Here is a 16,833-nt window from a genome sequence, read left to right as displayed (position 1 = left end):
GGCAAAAAGTGAGGGTGGGAACTGACTCAATGTTTCGCTGACTGTAACCATTACTATGGAAATGAAAAACACACTGTCTACTTTGAATATACGTGCACTTTCACTTATTTAATTTTTAAAATTGAAAATAAATGTTTTTCATACAATATATTTTGATCACTGTTTCTCCTCCCCACTCCTCACCAACCTAACCCCATACCTTCTTTCCTTATCTCTTTAGAAAACAAATGGGCAAAAAATTCAGAATTCAAAAAATTACAAAGGAATTTGTAATTCCTCCCCCTCCCCCTCTCTCTCTCAAAATTGATCATATACAAGCTGAAGACCAGGAAGACAAAAATGTCTAAAGTGACATGAGTCAAGAAATCTGTATGTAGGCTCCTAATGTATGCATATTTAGACTGTTAAATGCGTATGCATATGTAAATGTACTCCCAACATTTTCATCAATTTACCAGAATGTGTTTGAAACTTTTTGGTTTTTTCCTTTTCACTTTTAAAATGTATCGATTCCTCTGTGTGTGTGTGTGTGTGTGTGTGTGTGTGTGTGTGTTGGTATTTGTATACATGCTATACCATGCCTGTAGAGGGCAGAGGAAAACTTATTTAGAATTGGGTCTCTCCATCCAGTGTGCTTCTGGGAATCAACTCAAGTTGCCAATGGTGATCACTGAACACATTGAGCCATCTCACTGATGCTGCCTACATGTATTTTGCTTTTGTTTGTAGGGACTATGGCATAAGCACACAGTCTTAATCTCTTTTCAATTGAAAACCTGTTGATCTAAAGGAGACCAGCACAGAAATTCTTTTTCTATTTTTCCAGAAACAGATCAAACAGATCCTGAACAGTTGTGATTTATTAACGTAATTATCAGTAGTGTCCTGAAAGAGAATGTAGGATAATTATAATTTATTACTTGAATTTATTATTCGATCACTGAAACCACTAGTCACTTGTTTTTCCTCAGCGTGCACATGTCCTAAACTTCCCAAGCTCCCTGTAGCAGTTTCTCTCATTCTATTTTTAATGTAGCACATATTTTCTTGCTATGTCAAAGGGCCTGGTATGAGTATATCAGTTAGTTTTCCTCTTCAAGTGATAAAATTCCAAGACCAAAGCAACTTAAGAGAGAAAGGGTCTGCCTTGGCTCACACTTTGAGGGTACAGTTCATCACAGCAGGGAGGCCCTGCCAGTGGTAGATGGAAGCACCTGGTCAGGGAGTGGGAAGTAATGACTGTTTATATTCTGCCTTATATGTTTATGTATATACTTATATGTACTTTATATTCAGCCCAGACTCCAGACCGTAGCTATGGTGCTGTGCACTTAGGGTGGCTCTTTCTATCGTATTTAACCGACATATTCCTATCTATTTAAACCTTCCTAGGAATACTCAGAGGCTAATCCAGTGAACAATCCTTTGGAGATGCCTAGAGAATCGGGTGATTCTAGACATTGTCTAGTTAGCTATGAATATTACTATCACATGTTAGCATTTGCTGTCTATGTTCTTTGTGTTATGAGCTTCTCAGATTCAGCTCACGTTTTGTAAGCTTTTATAAATAGCCACTTACATATTCATTGCTTGATTTTTTGATATGATTAAAATATGCATCTCTACCTGTTAATGGTTCAAATTGATACTGGCTATGTCCTGGGCTAATATACATCCCTTTGGGACATATCTGCCCTTCAGCATATCCTTAATCTATTTATAAAGACAGAAAAACTAAATGTAAGGGGTATTTATAAATTAACTGGCTTTAACAAAAAACAAGCAAGAAAGCAAGCAAACAAACAAACAAAACCTCAAAACAACAAACAACAAAAACAAAAACAAAATGGTGAACCTCAAAGAAAGGTCAAACATCTTTTTTTAATGGAACAAGAATAATGAGCCATTGTCATCATATCATCACGTGCAATAAGCCTCTTGGCTTAGTTAGTCCTTGAACTTGAGAGAATGCTGCAAGGAACACTATTGGGGCAATTGGTAAATGGTAAATTTTAAGTATAGATAATCTATGATACCAGATCAACATTACACTTCCAGTTCTTAATAACCGCACTGTAATTATACAAGAGAATATCCTGCTCTGAGGAGACAGAGGCTGTCAGTATTTAAAAGTGAGAAGGTATGATGACGATGATTTTATCTCAGATGATTCAGATATCCTTCTGCAGGGACGATCAAGCATGAAGCAGATGTAAGCATACAGTGTACGTGAGTAGTGTCGTCTGTATACATTACGTTTCATGGTGGTTTTTGCACATTTTCGAAGTTTGCAATTATTTCAAACTGAAGAAATGAGAAAAGTCATAAAATAGATATTCATTTGGTTTCACTGCTTGCCTTTCTTAGAGTGTCACGTAGAGTTCATGTGGTATAATAGAATAACCACAGTGGCATTCATTTGTTCTTGGAATCAAAATCACATATCAGAATAACACTGGCTTTCCTTACATTCTCCTACCATTTATCTCGGATGCCGGGTGGGGGAAACTGTGAATTGATTGACAGCACCAGCTGACCGGAACATTAACATGCTGTGAATCCAAGACATCCAGCTGCGAAAGTCTGAGAAGCCCGAGAAGCCACCGGGGAGCTAAGGTGGAAAGGCAGAAGCTTCATACAGTCTATACAGCCCCCTGAAGAAGGGGCAGTGAGTGACCATCCCTAAGTCACTCTGAAAGCAGAAAGGAATTGGAGTGAAATTACTGAGAGTGGGCTAGGAATACAAGTTTGATGAATGTGAATGTTAAAGCGTAGTTCTCTTGACTGTGGGCTAGTCTTCAGCCCTCATAACTTTCACTTCGAGGTAAATACATTATCATCATATTTCATGAATAACAAACAACTAAGTTCCAAGCTCTGTATTGGTTTCCTTCCAATAATCACTGTGTGCAGGGGGGCACATGTATGGGTACAAGAGAGGGGGGGTGAATGAATGAATGAGCAATCTATAGGAGGGAGGGAAAGAGATTTTAAAATTATGTTGAGTGACTATTCCTGCAGTGATGGGAACAAATGTCTGTTGACCCTAGCCCGAGGAAGCCGTTCCACCCAAGTGCAGCTTAGTGAACCTGTGTTTTTCTTGGAGTTACTTACAGAGGCTTGGAAAAGGGGTAAACCTACAGGTGACACCAACCTGAGTAATGACTCACAAAAGCTGCACCCATTGAGCACTCCCCCTCCACCTTGCACAACTTGCAGGCAGCTCCACCAAAGAGTCTACCCCTGCCCCAGCCACTGCTCACCACTTACATTACCTTGGGGAGGGACTGTACAGGTGTGATTCCAAGGAAAGTCCTGCACCGTCCTGCAAGTGCGGGACTTGGTCTCCACGGCTGGAACTTGTAAGGTGTGGAAGGCGGGACCCATTCCTGAATCTTCTTTCTAGTGGTGGAAGAAGGGACGTATTGCTTCAGAGTGCCAGTCACGCTGAATTTATGGTTTGCCCAGATGGATTTCTGAGCAGTCGGTGGGTTTGTTGTTAGAGGGTCGTCAGTCACGCAGTGAAGCCAGCGGAGCCATTCAGGAGATACCATGCTTCCATCCATATTCCAGGACGTGTTTGTGCCGTTCTACATGACCCACCGGTGACGGCCAAAAAATTGCTTGTTGCCCTCATAGTATTTGTTCCCATATTTGTCTTCTCCCACCAATGTACCAACCTTTATATCATTTGCCCTGAAAAAAACCCCCGCAGAAAGCTGCACAGGCCACCATGGCCGGAGATCTGCTGCACCCAGCGCTCCAGGACCTCCATGTTTCCCTGCATGCTCTTGACTCCTGTTTCCAAGTCTCATGTTTTGTTAAGCTGAGCTACAGCTCCGTTTTAGTCTGCATTTAAAATCTAATATCTGGAGTCTCTGTTGCTCTTTTCTGTTGTCTTTGTTGACTCTCTCTTATGTTTTACTTTCCCCACTTTTCTGTGTAGCCGATGTGAATTCAGGTTCCTTTCGATGGAAGTCCAGTAACTTCTAGATGAAGGAGTATGTTTGTTTGGCTTCTTTCAGCCATCTTAGGAAAACAAGCTCTGTAGCTGGACAACCAGAAACAAAATTCTCTGCTTTAAAATTTATGAATTACACAGGTGGGTAGATTTGGACTGCCATGATATAATTTCTAATTTTTCCTCTTTTAAACTTAAAAAGGACTATTTTTTGTGTGCTATTTCTGTAAAATTTCACTTTTCTTTAGGCTAAAGGTATGTAGATCTTCGATGTCCCAACATCCTGCAAGAAATCCTACTTTCTTGCGTCCCTTAGTCAAGGGTTTATGTCCTGTCTCCTATATCCATGGTAGCTGTCCTGGTGGGTACTCTTGTTCTTTGGTGCTTTGGGAGGGGGAGCTGGTATTACATCACTTCCGGGTTTCTGTTTTCTCTTTACTTTCGGCCTTTATGGACTTACTTCTTTTATGTCAGCTCAGAAATGCAATTAGAGATCTACCTTTCCTCCTCAATTCAACACTTTGGTTATTTTTTATTGCCAGAGATTTTTCAGGATATCGGCTCTATGACAGTGAGAGTGCCAGAAACAGAAGTTGGCATTAGCCTTCCTAATGGCCAACGAGAAGAGGGAAATCTAATCAATTACATGGTTGCAGGGGCCAGAAGAAAAATGACTCTTGGTAGCTTTGGAGAAATGCAACAATTTTTGGGTCTGAAGCCAGACTGGAATTTTTCTTAGCAGCTATTTCAGCAGACAAGACTGTGGCTTCTCTTCCTCCGATGGTCCCTCAGTTCCAGGCAGTGGCTCCATTCCTGTTCACAACCAATGTCCTTTAGATTGCTAGGCTGCCCGGTGTTTGAGGGTAAAGATTCAGGAAGACAGATTACTCTTTCCACGTTGTATTCTAATAGTAATATGGGCTTCAATAGGAGGTAGTTTCCCTAAGAGTCCTGGGAATCCTCATGGCCAGATTTTACTTTTTTTTTTTTTTTCTTACAAGTGCCTAGATGAAGTGGAGTCTCTTCTAGCTCAAACATGGAAGGTGATTAGTTTGTGGAACTGGTCTACAACCCTGTAGTAAAACCAAGTCACAGCACCTTTTACACCCATTTTATTATATAATCCTAGGAGTACATCTCCACTTAAGTTGAAATCAAAGATCAGGATGCTTTGATGTGAACTCCTTGTTGAATCGCTATTAATACTTTATATCCTGCTATAGTTATATATATATTTTTAGTTTGCTTTGCTAGTACCTAAGGGTATAAGGAATTCTTACTTGGTTAGAAGAGGTCACTAGAAGTAAAGAAGTTAACTAATATTAACTAAAAATGAGAAGATATTTTCCAATATTGAATAGACTTAGTGGCGAATGGAATCTTTATTAGTTTGTTTTTGTCAAGTTGACATAGCTAGAGTCACCCTGTAAGAAGAGATCCTCAAATGAAGAGTTGCCTCTGCTGGGCTGGCCTGTAGATGTACCCAGGGGTTATTTCCTTAATTGCTAATTGATATAAGAAAGACCGCCCCACTGTGGGTGCTGCCATATGCAAGTGCTCCTGGGCTATGGAAGAGCAGCAGCAGAGCCAGCCAGTAATTAGAGTTCCTCCATGTGTCCTGCCTCTGCTCCTGTTTGAGTTTCGCCCAGGCTTTCCTCAATCTGTGATTGGGAAGTATAAGCCAAATAAACCCTGCCCTCTGCCAAGTGTCTTTAGGTCGTGGTGCTTATCACAGCAACAGAAACCGAACCAGGTAGTCCCTTTTCTTGTTCCCCTGACGGACTGCCTGGAACAAAAGGAGGGATGACTTACTCTATTCATGGCTTCCGAGACTGCAGGCTGTAGTCTTTGCTCCACTGAGTGCAGTTCTCTGGTGAAGCTTAACAGCAATGGAAACGGATGTAGGACTTTGTATGTCATGGGAGAGATAAGGTGGGGTCGGGAGGGAGAGGGAGAGGAGGAAGAGACGAGGGATCATGTATGTATGACCTTCAAAAAATACTCCAGCGACCTACTTGCTCCAGTAGATCCTTACTTCCTAAGGCTCCCACAGTTTCCCAAAATAGCATCAGATCAAGCATTGACCATCTGATCCTATAGGGGCACATTTCATATTCCAACCAAAACACATGCTCTATGTCTGTCTCTGCTTACATAAAAAATGTGACACGGTTCATTAAAATCTTGTTTGCAAGGCAATGTCAGGTAACTCATAATTTTAAAGCAGTGCTAAAACCACAGTTACTTAAAGTTTTTATACCTGGGAGAGTGAAGGAGAAGGAAAATTTTATATTGCAAAACAGCATCAGTGAATTGATAATTCTTGATACCAAGAAGAGATTTATGGGTGGGAGATAAAGCTTCAATCTAAAGAGAAATGACTGTCCTATAATTTCAGCTGGGGTTTAGGGCAGAAACAGGACTTGAAAGCAGCTGTGTGGATCTCTTTATCCTGTGTAGTGACGATAGAGTGAAGAGAGAGAGAGAGTTTCTGTTATTTTTTTAGAAATAATAGAAATTGCTGTGAAGACCTCATGATGTGGATTTGAAAGACTGAAGCAAATCCCGCCATATTGGCCAGGACCCTCAGTGAAGAAATGACTTTCATAGTGATTGGTGATTCTGGCCATGCTCTGAATTAAAAAAAAAAATCTAGCCCATTTCTGAGACTTCCACATTCTGTGAAATTTACTGTTATAATCTCTATCCTAATTTTTAACCCATGCTGTCTCTCTTATGTAGCATGTGTGATAATTGTAACTTTACGTTTATAGCCAAATATTGTGTTTTGTTTTCAGCAGGTTCTATAGTTATTTTTAAGTCTCTAATTCATCTTTCCCTTCTGGATAATGTCTCCACAATGGCACGAAGGCCACATAGTAGGCACAATACAGATTCCAACCTTTGTTTGGCAAGAAAAATGACTATTTTTAGGTGCTGGATTTTCTCTCCCCGCCCCCACCTCCACCTTGTCAAAAATAGGTTGTTCTGTTTTGTCAGTCAAGAAAACTTTGTTTAGTGTGATTTTTCAGGCCCATGAGTAAATTCTGAATCTGTAATTTTGTTAAAATTTATAGAAAGAGCTTCAGGAATAGCCCCTTCCTTTCTTATTTCTAGTTGGTTGGAACTGACTTAGTTCCAATAATATCACAGTGCTTTCCCACAGGCTATTTCTGCACGAAGTTGGAAAACATGTGTCAAGAAATACTTCTCTGTCCAAAGAAGATTTAAATATTAATAGAACAATCACTTCAGCATGGTGATGTCTGCTTGTAACTCCAGCACATCGGCGAATGAGGCAGAACGCTCATGACCTTAGGCCAGGCTTGGTCACATACTGAAACCTTGTTTCAAATACCACCACAGAAAAGAATAATCAACCACTTACAAAGACAGGGATGGTCCTAGTTACAAGTCTAAATGTGCTAAGTGTGTGGGTTTATTGAAGATAAACACAGATAGTAATACAGATAGTGAAAAGACATAAAAAAAAAGTTCCATTCTTAAATGGAAAAACTATTTTTAAGTTGTCCCAGTAAAATAGCAATGATATCCTTAATCAAAATGTACATGGTGGTGACCAAATCTCTTGGCAGGGTAGTTTTTGTTTCACGTTTCCAAATTAAGTGGCTTCCCCCGCCCCCGCCCCAAGCTTGGACTAGGAAGAGTCACCTAACTTATCTTCTACTTCAGCAATATATTCTCCAAATTCGTGCATTTATTGTTTGATTTTAGCACTTTCAGAAGAAGTCAGAAGGTATCTGTTCCCATGGGAAGCATGGCATATAGTCCCCTCTTCTGCAGTGAGTGACCTTACAGTGATGACTGATGTGTTTCAAACTTCTACAAATAAACACTTCCTAGGAGCCTAGAGGCCCCATCTCTTCTGCTCTGATGATCTTTACTTTAAGGTTTATGTTTCATAGAGACTGTACAAAGTGGTCCATAGTGATTAGTTGGGCTATAGTTTATTTCTGTGTAGCGTCATTTCCCATCTTCCTCCTTCTACCTTGTCATTTCAGTGGTCCAGATGGATGTCCAGAGATGTCAGTCAAAGGGACTCATGGGGAGGATGAAATATCAGTGTGTGTGTGTGTGTGTGTGTGTGTGTGTGTGTGTGTGTGTGTGTGTGTCTGTTAGAAATTGAACAGCCAGGGCCCTCACATGCTAGGTAAGTGCTGTATAACTGATTGAGCTACACTCCCAGCCCTCATGGGTGAACATGTAACCAAGCTTAGCTATGCCACTGCCAAGAATTGATTCAGGGACATGCATATGAATCAAGAATGCTAGATCATTGCCTTTCCACAGAGATTGATTCTGACTTCCATAGGATGAGAATATCCAATTCCATTGTGATTGGTAATCAGAGAAAATGGGGATAACTGAGGTCATTTTGTGTGACAACAAACACACAGGCTGAGCTTGTCTATAATATGACAAGTGGGGATAAGCATTGTTGAAAGAAAAAGAAGAACAGTTGAACTGTGAGAAGACTCTGTACCCCTGGATTTATGCATGCTTAAGGCTGTATCCATCTCTGGACTTCCCAATTGCAGAGTTGTGACATTCAATCTACCTTCAAGCCAGGTTGAGTTCGTTTCCTGTTACGCAAAACCAAAAAAGCATCTTAAATTAGGGCCTTCCCCACTGCAGATTTTCCTAATGAGACCGGATTTTAATTCTGTTTGCTTGCTTTCCATCATTTCCTTTAGTCTGACCAATAGCCAAATAAGATAGTTGAAACTTTTTGCACTAGTATGACAAACTCATCAGAACACAAAGAGTGATTTCACGTTGCAGTTCAAATGTAAGTTCTCCGATGGAGGTGTCTCTGGTTCCCTGGGCCTCATGTAATCACGTTGCAGATGATGCTTTCATCTCCTATTACTGTTGTGGGGTTGAGGACACCCTGGGAGTTAACCTGAGGAACAATGCAAAGAGGAGCATACATTCTTTCAAGGCACTTGTAGCTGTCATTTCATTCTCTGAGAGTTATGAATGGAGGCATTGTTGCAAACAACTGTACCGTAAAGGCATTTAAGCCAGTTATTACTGCCTGTGGTGCTTGCACTCAAAGTGCTGCAAACACCAAAATTATGATTTACAGAGGTGAAAAAAACATGTAAGTTTTATAAGATTGAGTTTTGTGTCTGTCTCTGTCTCTTCATTTTCTTGAATAGACTCTTTTATATCAATAAAAGTTCTAAGTCTGGGTGCTTGCAATTCTAATGACTTCAAAGGAATTTATCAGAATATATCAGAATTTATCAGACTATATACCTGTATGGAAGCATGATTATTATTTTTAATACACTGAGTAATTTTCCAATAACAAAGATTAAATCTATTCAACATGGTGTATAATCTGAAAAATCAGAATGTACCAATTTGTAATTATTTCTGAATGTTATGCACTTTTGCTAAAAGATGTATTTTATTTGTAATTATACGCACGTACATCTTTGTGGATATGTGCATGTGAGTGAGGCTGAGGACATCAGATGCCCCTGGAGCTAGAGTTATAGGCAATGGCGAGCTGTCTGACATGGGCACTGGGATGTGAATTCCACTCTTGTAAAAGCAGTATGTGCTCCTAAGAACTGAGCCATCTCTCCAGCCCCTCCCGAACATGTCTTCAGAGACATTGAACTTATATTAGTTGAACCATCTAGATATATATTAAAATTGGAAAAAAATGTGTACTTTTTGGAAGATCTCTTTGACACTTTTCCCCCTTACAGTAAAGAGACCATCCTTCATGTTAAAATTTGTGTGGCACCCAGCTCAGATGAGCAGTGTCCACCCCTTGTCTTCTTGTCTTTTCCAGGTCGTGATCAGATTCTCCCCTTGGTTAAGGCTGATAACAGAATTCAGGAAGCATGTTGTCCTTTGTGCATCATGGCACACGGTAGTCACTCAATCACTATTTCATCTCTTGTAACTCTCATGAAAATTAAAAGCTACTCCAAAAACATTTGCCAGAGTTGCCAGTGATTAATTTCTCAATTAGTTAACAGAAAATATAGCTCTCTGCTGAATTTGTGTCCACATCATTTTCCAGATGTTTTGGTGTCATTTAAATCAATCTAATTATTTAACTTTAAAAAAATGTTACAGATCATAACAATCTTTTTTTTTTAAAGGAAGGCATCCAAGCATAGGACTTTTATGAAATATTCTTAGTTCCAAGCTGTGTCAGCTGAAGTGCTTTGGGTTGGACATAAAGAAAACAGACTCAAGTAAGAACAGGAATGCGGAGCTTGTAATACTGACATTCTGAGTAAAACAAGAGATTTCCCCCCTAGGGTTTATGTTCTTTCATGAGGCCCAGAGCCCTGTCTTCTCAGCCTTATGTCCCTAACATGGGTTAGAGTCTTACACAGAGGTCTCCCCATGGGGACAAGCAAATCCTCTTCCAGGAAAAAGGGCCATTCTCTCTGATATCACAAACAAAATTTCAGAAGTGAGTTCTCCTGGCTTTTTTATTGGTCTGACTCAGGGGAAGCATCACCATCCCTTCTGGATTAGTCTGTGATTAGTGGACAAGCTTTGCTGACTGCCTTAAGACAATAGACTTCCATTCCTAAAGCTGGAAGCGTGACGCATCCCCCAGCAGCTGTTGACACATAGGTGGCTATGTGTGGAAACAGATCGTAGGGAAGCAACCAACAAACAGTAAGATGATGAAGTCTGAAGAGGCCTAAGTCAGTGGTTCTCAACCTTCCTAATGCTGCGACCCTTTAATACAGTTCCTCATGTTGTGGTGACCATAAAGTCATTTCGTTACTTCAAGGCTGTAATTTTGCTACTGTAATGAATCATAATGTCAATACTAGTGTTTCCCAATGGTCTTCGGTGACCCCTGTGAAAGGGTCATTTGACACCGCCCCCTCCCCAAAGGGGTTGAGAACTGATTATTTAAGTGTTTGGAATCAGGATGGACAGCAAGGCCTGTGCTAGATTCTAACCCCCAAAGCATTGTCAACAGGTCCGCAAATAGGCAAACATGTCCATGCTGGCAACACTGTGAGTATAATATGTGGAAATGGAGCACAACTGTACAGTGTTTTTCAAAGTGTGGTCAGAGATACACTTTGTTATAGATATCTGGGTGTCTGACAGAATACAGATTCCTAGGTCCAACAAACATTTTTCACTATGCAGATTCTAAAATTGGGGTTCAGGCATTTGCTATCTTTTCTATGCAAATGTCCTTAAAGCTTGTTTATTTAGCAGTCCCAGATATTGGACATGCTAGGTAACAGAGCCAACAATGAGCATACCCATAGCCTTTTGACTATGACGTGAGAACCATTGCTGTTTGATTTATATTCTACAACTTCTTACTGTATCTGTTTCCGGGTCTATACTTGAAAATACTTTTATGTAGGTTTCTAGGGCCCTCTGGATCCTTCTATTTCCCCATTCTCCTATATTTCTCTTACCTAGAATCCCAATAGGATGTTCTCACATCTATCCCAATCTCCTGCTAAGTGAAGACTTTCATGGGACATGCCTTTCCGGCTAGTGTCCAATTATAAGTGAGTATATACCATGTGAGTCTTTCTGCTTCTGGGTTAACTCACTCAGTATAATCATTTCTAGTTCCATCCATTTGTCCACAAATTTTGAGATTTCCTTGTTTTTAATAGCTGAGTAGTATTTCTTGGTGCAAATGTACCACAGTTTCTTTATCCATTCTTCAACTGAGTGACATTTAGGCTGTTTCCAGGTTCTGGCTATTATGAATAAAGGTGCTATGAACATGGCTGACCATATGTCCTTGTTGTGTGGTGGAGCATCTTCTGGGTATATTCCAAGGAGTGGAATAGCTGGGTCTTGAGGAAGCCCTATTCCCAGTTTTCTGAGAAAGTGCCAGACAGATTTCCAAAGTGGTGGTACAAGTTTGTATTCCCACCAGCGATGAAGGAGTGTTCCTCTTTCTCCACATCCTCGCCAGCATGTGGTGTAACTTGAGTTTTTGATCTTAGCCATTCTGATGGGTGTAAGATGAAATCTCAGAGTTGTTTTTATTTACTTTTCTCTGATGACTACAGATGTTGAGCATTTCTTTAAGTGTTTCTCAGCCATTCAGTATTCCTCTGTTGAGACTTCTCTGTTTAGTTCTGAGGCCCATTTCTTAATTGGGTTATTTGGTTTGGTGGTATTTAATTCTTGATTTCTTTATATATTTTGGATATTAGACATCATGATGGGTGGATCTGGGCCCAAGGGGGTCTGCTTAAACTATTGCACCAACCAAGCACAATACAAGCAGTAAACATCGAACCTCTACTCTGATCTAGCCAATGGACAGGACATTCTCCACAGCTGTGTGGAGAGTGGGGACTGACTCTGACATGAACTCTGGTGCTCCATATTTGGCCACTTCCCCTTGGTGGGGAGGCCTGGTGGCACTCAGAGAAAGAATAAGCAGGCTACCAAGATGAGACTTTATAGCCTATGACCATATAGTTGGGGAAGAGGTCCCCCTGGGTCATAGACCTAGGGGAGGGGAATAGGGAGAAAATGGAAGGGAGGGAGGAATGGGAGGATACAAGTGATGGGATAACAATTGAGATGTAATCTGAATAAATTAATAAAAATTACAAAAAGAAAGAAAGAAAATACCTTTACAGAACTTATTGGACTAACATTCCAAAGGAGACAAAATGCTTACCTAATCTGATCATTCATCATGCTAGGAGGGTGCGGAGGCCTTTCAGACATTATCATGTGAGTATGCCATCAGGAAAACCCACAGAAGCTGGGTATGGTGGTACACGTCTGTCATCCCAGCCCTCGGCATGCTGAGGCAGGAGGACTGCAAGTTTGGGGTCAGCTAAACTACACAGCAGGTCCCTGTTTCAACACACACACACACACACACACACACACCAAACACTTTCTCTCTCTCTGTCTCTCTCTCTTTTTCTGTCTTTCTCACACACACATACACTTTCTCCCTCTCTCTGTCTCTGTCTCTCTCTCTCACACACACACATACTCTCTCTCTCCCTCTATTAAAACACCACACACACAGACACACACACACACACGCAATCTGTTGAAGACTGATAAACACAATTGAAAAACATTTTTATTTTATACTCTTCAGGAGTATTAGTAAGTGTAAAAGGGGAGGTTAGGATAGGCAAGAAAAATATAAACATGTTTACTATGACAAATGGCATCAAATAAAGCATGCTATTACCCACTTATCTGTATTATTTACCTGTCACGACTTCTCCATTGTCTTTGGACTATGATTGATATATTAAGAGTCTGCTCAATTTACAAGACTTGGGTAGTAAAAGTAGGTGTTGACAACAGCTATAGGAGAAAAAAAAATCACACTAAAGCCGACTGCTGCTTATAATAGGAAATGTAACATATATTGTCTTATTTTGTGACATCTTTATTTTTGTCAGACAAGCATGAATCCCAAGACAACTTTTCTTCTTGCATCCTAATGGTGACCCAGAGAGGATCTCCTGTCTTTCAAGCAGCACCCTGAAAGCCTAAGATGGCTTCTGCTATCTAATTGGCAGCATTTCTTCGAGTCCGTATTGCTTTGAAATACTAAAGAGCATTGTGAGAGAATGGAGAATTAATATTATTGGAGCAAATCTGATGTTTTCCCCTTGAGTTTCTTGTAATGCTGTGGAATTTGTGAGATATAATGTTGAACCATCATTGTCTGCTTAAGAAGTTGAATTAATTTTTAATGTGATGCCTGAGGAAAAACTAATGTACACAGAGTAGTGTGGTAAAATTCTATATGCCATGGTGATTGAAGAAAAATCAGTGAGCCGCAGTGGAATGTAATAATAGATTATTGAATATTTGCAGACACGATGGAGGACTTTGTGTCATAGGGCACATTAAGCCACACTTTGCACAGTGTACATGCTGTAATTTATTTAATCTTTACAATAAGTACAAAAGATGTTTTGCTAGCCTATCTATTGTAAAAAGGAGGAAAAAGACATATAGATGTTTATACATTCTCCAAAGTTCATATACTTGGTAAGTAAATGTTGGAATTTGATCATAGCTTGTCTAAACTCAGATAGGCACTTTTAATCATTAAACAATAGGGCGGTTGTATAGAGTTTAATATGTGACAGCAAATGAATTACATTGCAGTCTTTTATGTCTTCTTACAGTGAGTTCTGTAGAACAAACATGTGACACAAATATGGAGCAGCATGCTTCCTGTAGCTTAGTTTTCTCTTTCCAAAGTGTTGTTATCCATGGTCAACTGCAGTATGAAATTTTTGAATGGAACATTTTTATAAATAAGTCATTATTTTAAAATAGCTCATTGTCTTAGTTTGGGGTTACTATTGCTGTGAAGAGACAGCACGGCCAAGACAATTAAAAAAAAAGCATTTAATTAGGAGTTTGCTTACAGTTTCTGAGGGCTAGCCCATGTCCATCATGGCAGAGAGCATGGTAGCAGGCAGGCCCACATAGTACTGATTCAGTAGGTGAGAGTTCGCAAACTGATCCACAGATAGGAGGCAGGGAGGGAGCTAGCCTGAGCCTGGCATGGACTTTTAAAACCTCCAGTGACACACCTTCTCCAACAAGAACACGCCTCCTAATCCTTCCTAAACAGTTCACCAACTGAGAAACAAACATTCAAGTATATGAGCCTACGTGGGCCATTGTCATCAGACCAGCACACTCGTCATAGACTGAGTTGCGGCAACCTGTTTTTATCTCACTCAGAATGTAAATGCTCCATCCGCTCAGTGTATACACACTTCATTATTAATCACCTGTTGGCCACTGAAGTGGTTAATACTGTCAACTTGATTTGGATCAGGAATTACCTACTAGACATAAGCCTGGTCAGGGCTGTGATGTCCCTTCCAGAAAGGATTAGATGGGGGTGAATCATTCTCCCCTAGAGTGGACAGCGCGTTCTTACCACAGCCTAAATAGATATAAAAACATCTGGGGGAAAACATGGGTCATGCTTGCTTGCTTTCACTTCCTTCTAGGGAGTCTGTCTTTGTTTATCCTGTTGCTATTGCTGCTAGCCTTTGCTACTACTGTCAGAACCCAGTTTCTTTGGCCTTCCAACTTGAATGGAAGACCAGTAGGTGTTCAAGACCCCTCTATGTCTTTAAGGCCAGATTGGAGCTGCGAACATAGATTAAGCAGTAACCAGGGTTCTCAGCCTCTACAGCAGGCACATGGCCATTGTTTGACCCTACCATGTGATCTGTCTAGGAGCTGCTCTTTGTAGTATTATTCATTCTATTGGTTATTTTTCCTCTAGAGAACTCTGACTACTACAGCCACTTAATATCTATCTGGGTGAATGAGTCAACTGTTGCTTTCTTTCATTGGTAGTTATTTTTGTGAATTACTGTGTCTAATTCATAAATTAAACCATGTCACAGACATGTATGCACAGTACAGGGTAAAACTCCCTGCTGGCTTTGGTACTACTTTGGTTTCAGGGGATGTGTCTCCTGAGTATGAAAGAGTTATTGTATTAAGTAGTATATGGTAGCATAAATATTTATGAATATGATTTTATGAATAGGCACCATTTGTGATCAATATCAATATTGTTTTAAAAAGGCTTCTAACTAGGACTTAATGCATTCTCTCTGAACGACGTTTCTTTGTGGTGACAAGGTTAATTTTGCCATTAATTTCATAGACCTTTGAGTTACTTTGATGGTAGTCCATATTGACTTCTTTAAATAATGCAAATATTTTTTCACCTTGTTATCTCTGGCCAGTATAGCCAATTTGCATTGCAAGATGATGGATAAAGGTTAATGGTTTCCCAGTGGTATGAAACTACACATGTTCACCCTAGAACTATGGAAGTTCCTGGCTCTCCTTCCTGCCCTATTTTCCTTACACTTCTAACCAAAATCAGATGTTGTATGAGCACAACAAAACAATGCACTCATGAGCACTTAAACACTGTGTTACACTCAAATCAATTTGAATAACAAAGAAAACAAGAAGTTCAAATTATTTCCTGTTTTGGCCAAAATGTTATTTTACATGTTTTGTATATTTCCTTTTAGTTTTCTCTGCTGCAGGAATGGAGCTTTTTATATATTTATAATCTCATTTTGTACATAAAATTTAGATACAGTCTTTATAATTCCCACCTTACTGTCATTTTCATAATTCTTCCAATCTTGATCTTAACAAGTTATTACAGTGATTATCACAATTTATGAAACTACTTTTTCCCCTGATTTTGAGTTTTTTTATTTTCCTCTCTTTATTTATTTGTCACTAGTAAATACCCTGCATAGTGGGTTTGACTTATTCATCAAGTCCCATAGTTTTGCAAATAAAAATTCATTGGGTTGAACATGGTAGCTCATCCTATAATAACAGCATTAAGAAAGGTGGGGTAAGGTTGTGAATTTGAGGGCAGCTGGGTTACCTAGTGAGACCCTATCTCCACCAAGGAGACAATAACTAACTAATTAATTAATTAATTAAATCAATCAGTGGTACACAATTATACACACTTATTTTTGCATCATTTAGCGTTTTTACACCATAGTCGAGTAGATGTGACAGAAAGCTTAAAATATTTATTATCTGGCCCTTTCAAGAGAATCTCTGCCAACTCTAAATTAGTGTCTTAGTACCCTAATTGATTTCAGCTAATTTCATTAAGACACATTCCCATGGTTGGCATTACTTGGCCCAGATAGGAATATCACATCATCTCGAAGTGTATTTCCTAATTGTTTTCTAAAGCAATTACATTGATTTATAATGTTGCCAAAAACATATAAATAAGCACTTTCATTCAACTTTATCATAATTGGGCTCCGTCACTGTAAGTTTTCTTAAACTTAATGATCATAAAT

General features: G+C 39.7%; 1 pseudogene across 1 annotated transcript in view; it reads right to left on the bottom strand.

The window, feature by feature from the left end:
* Positions 1 to 3,775, bottom strand: part of LOC311585061 — a 125,200-nt pseudogene extending 121,425 nt beyond the window's left edge. Inside the window, exon 1 of the transcript in view lies at positions 3,276 to 3,775. The product of the transcript in view is annotated as an uncharacterized misc_RNA (transcript). The remainder of the gene's footprint in view (positions 1 to 3,275) is intronic.
* Between the last annotated feature and the right edge of the window lie 13,058 nt (positions 3,776 to 16,833).

Source organism: Acomys minous (assembly GCF_964271855.1).
Source record: "Acomys minous genome assembly, chromosome: 15".
NCBI classification, from domain to species: Eukaryota; Metazoa; Chordata; class Mammalia; order Rodentia; family Muridae; genus Acomys; species Acomys minous.
This window is presented reverse-complemented; position numbering and strand designations above follow the sequence as displayed.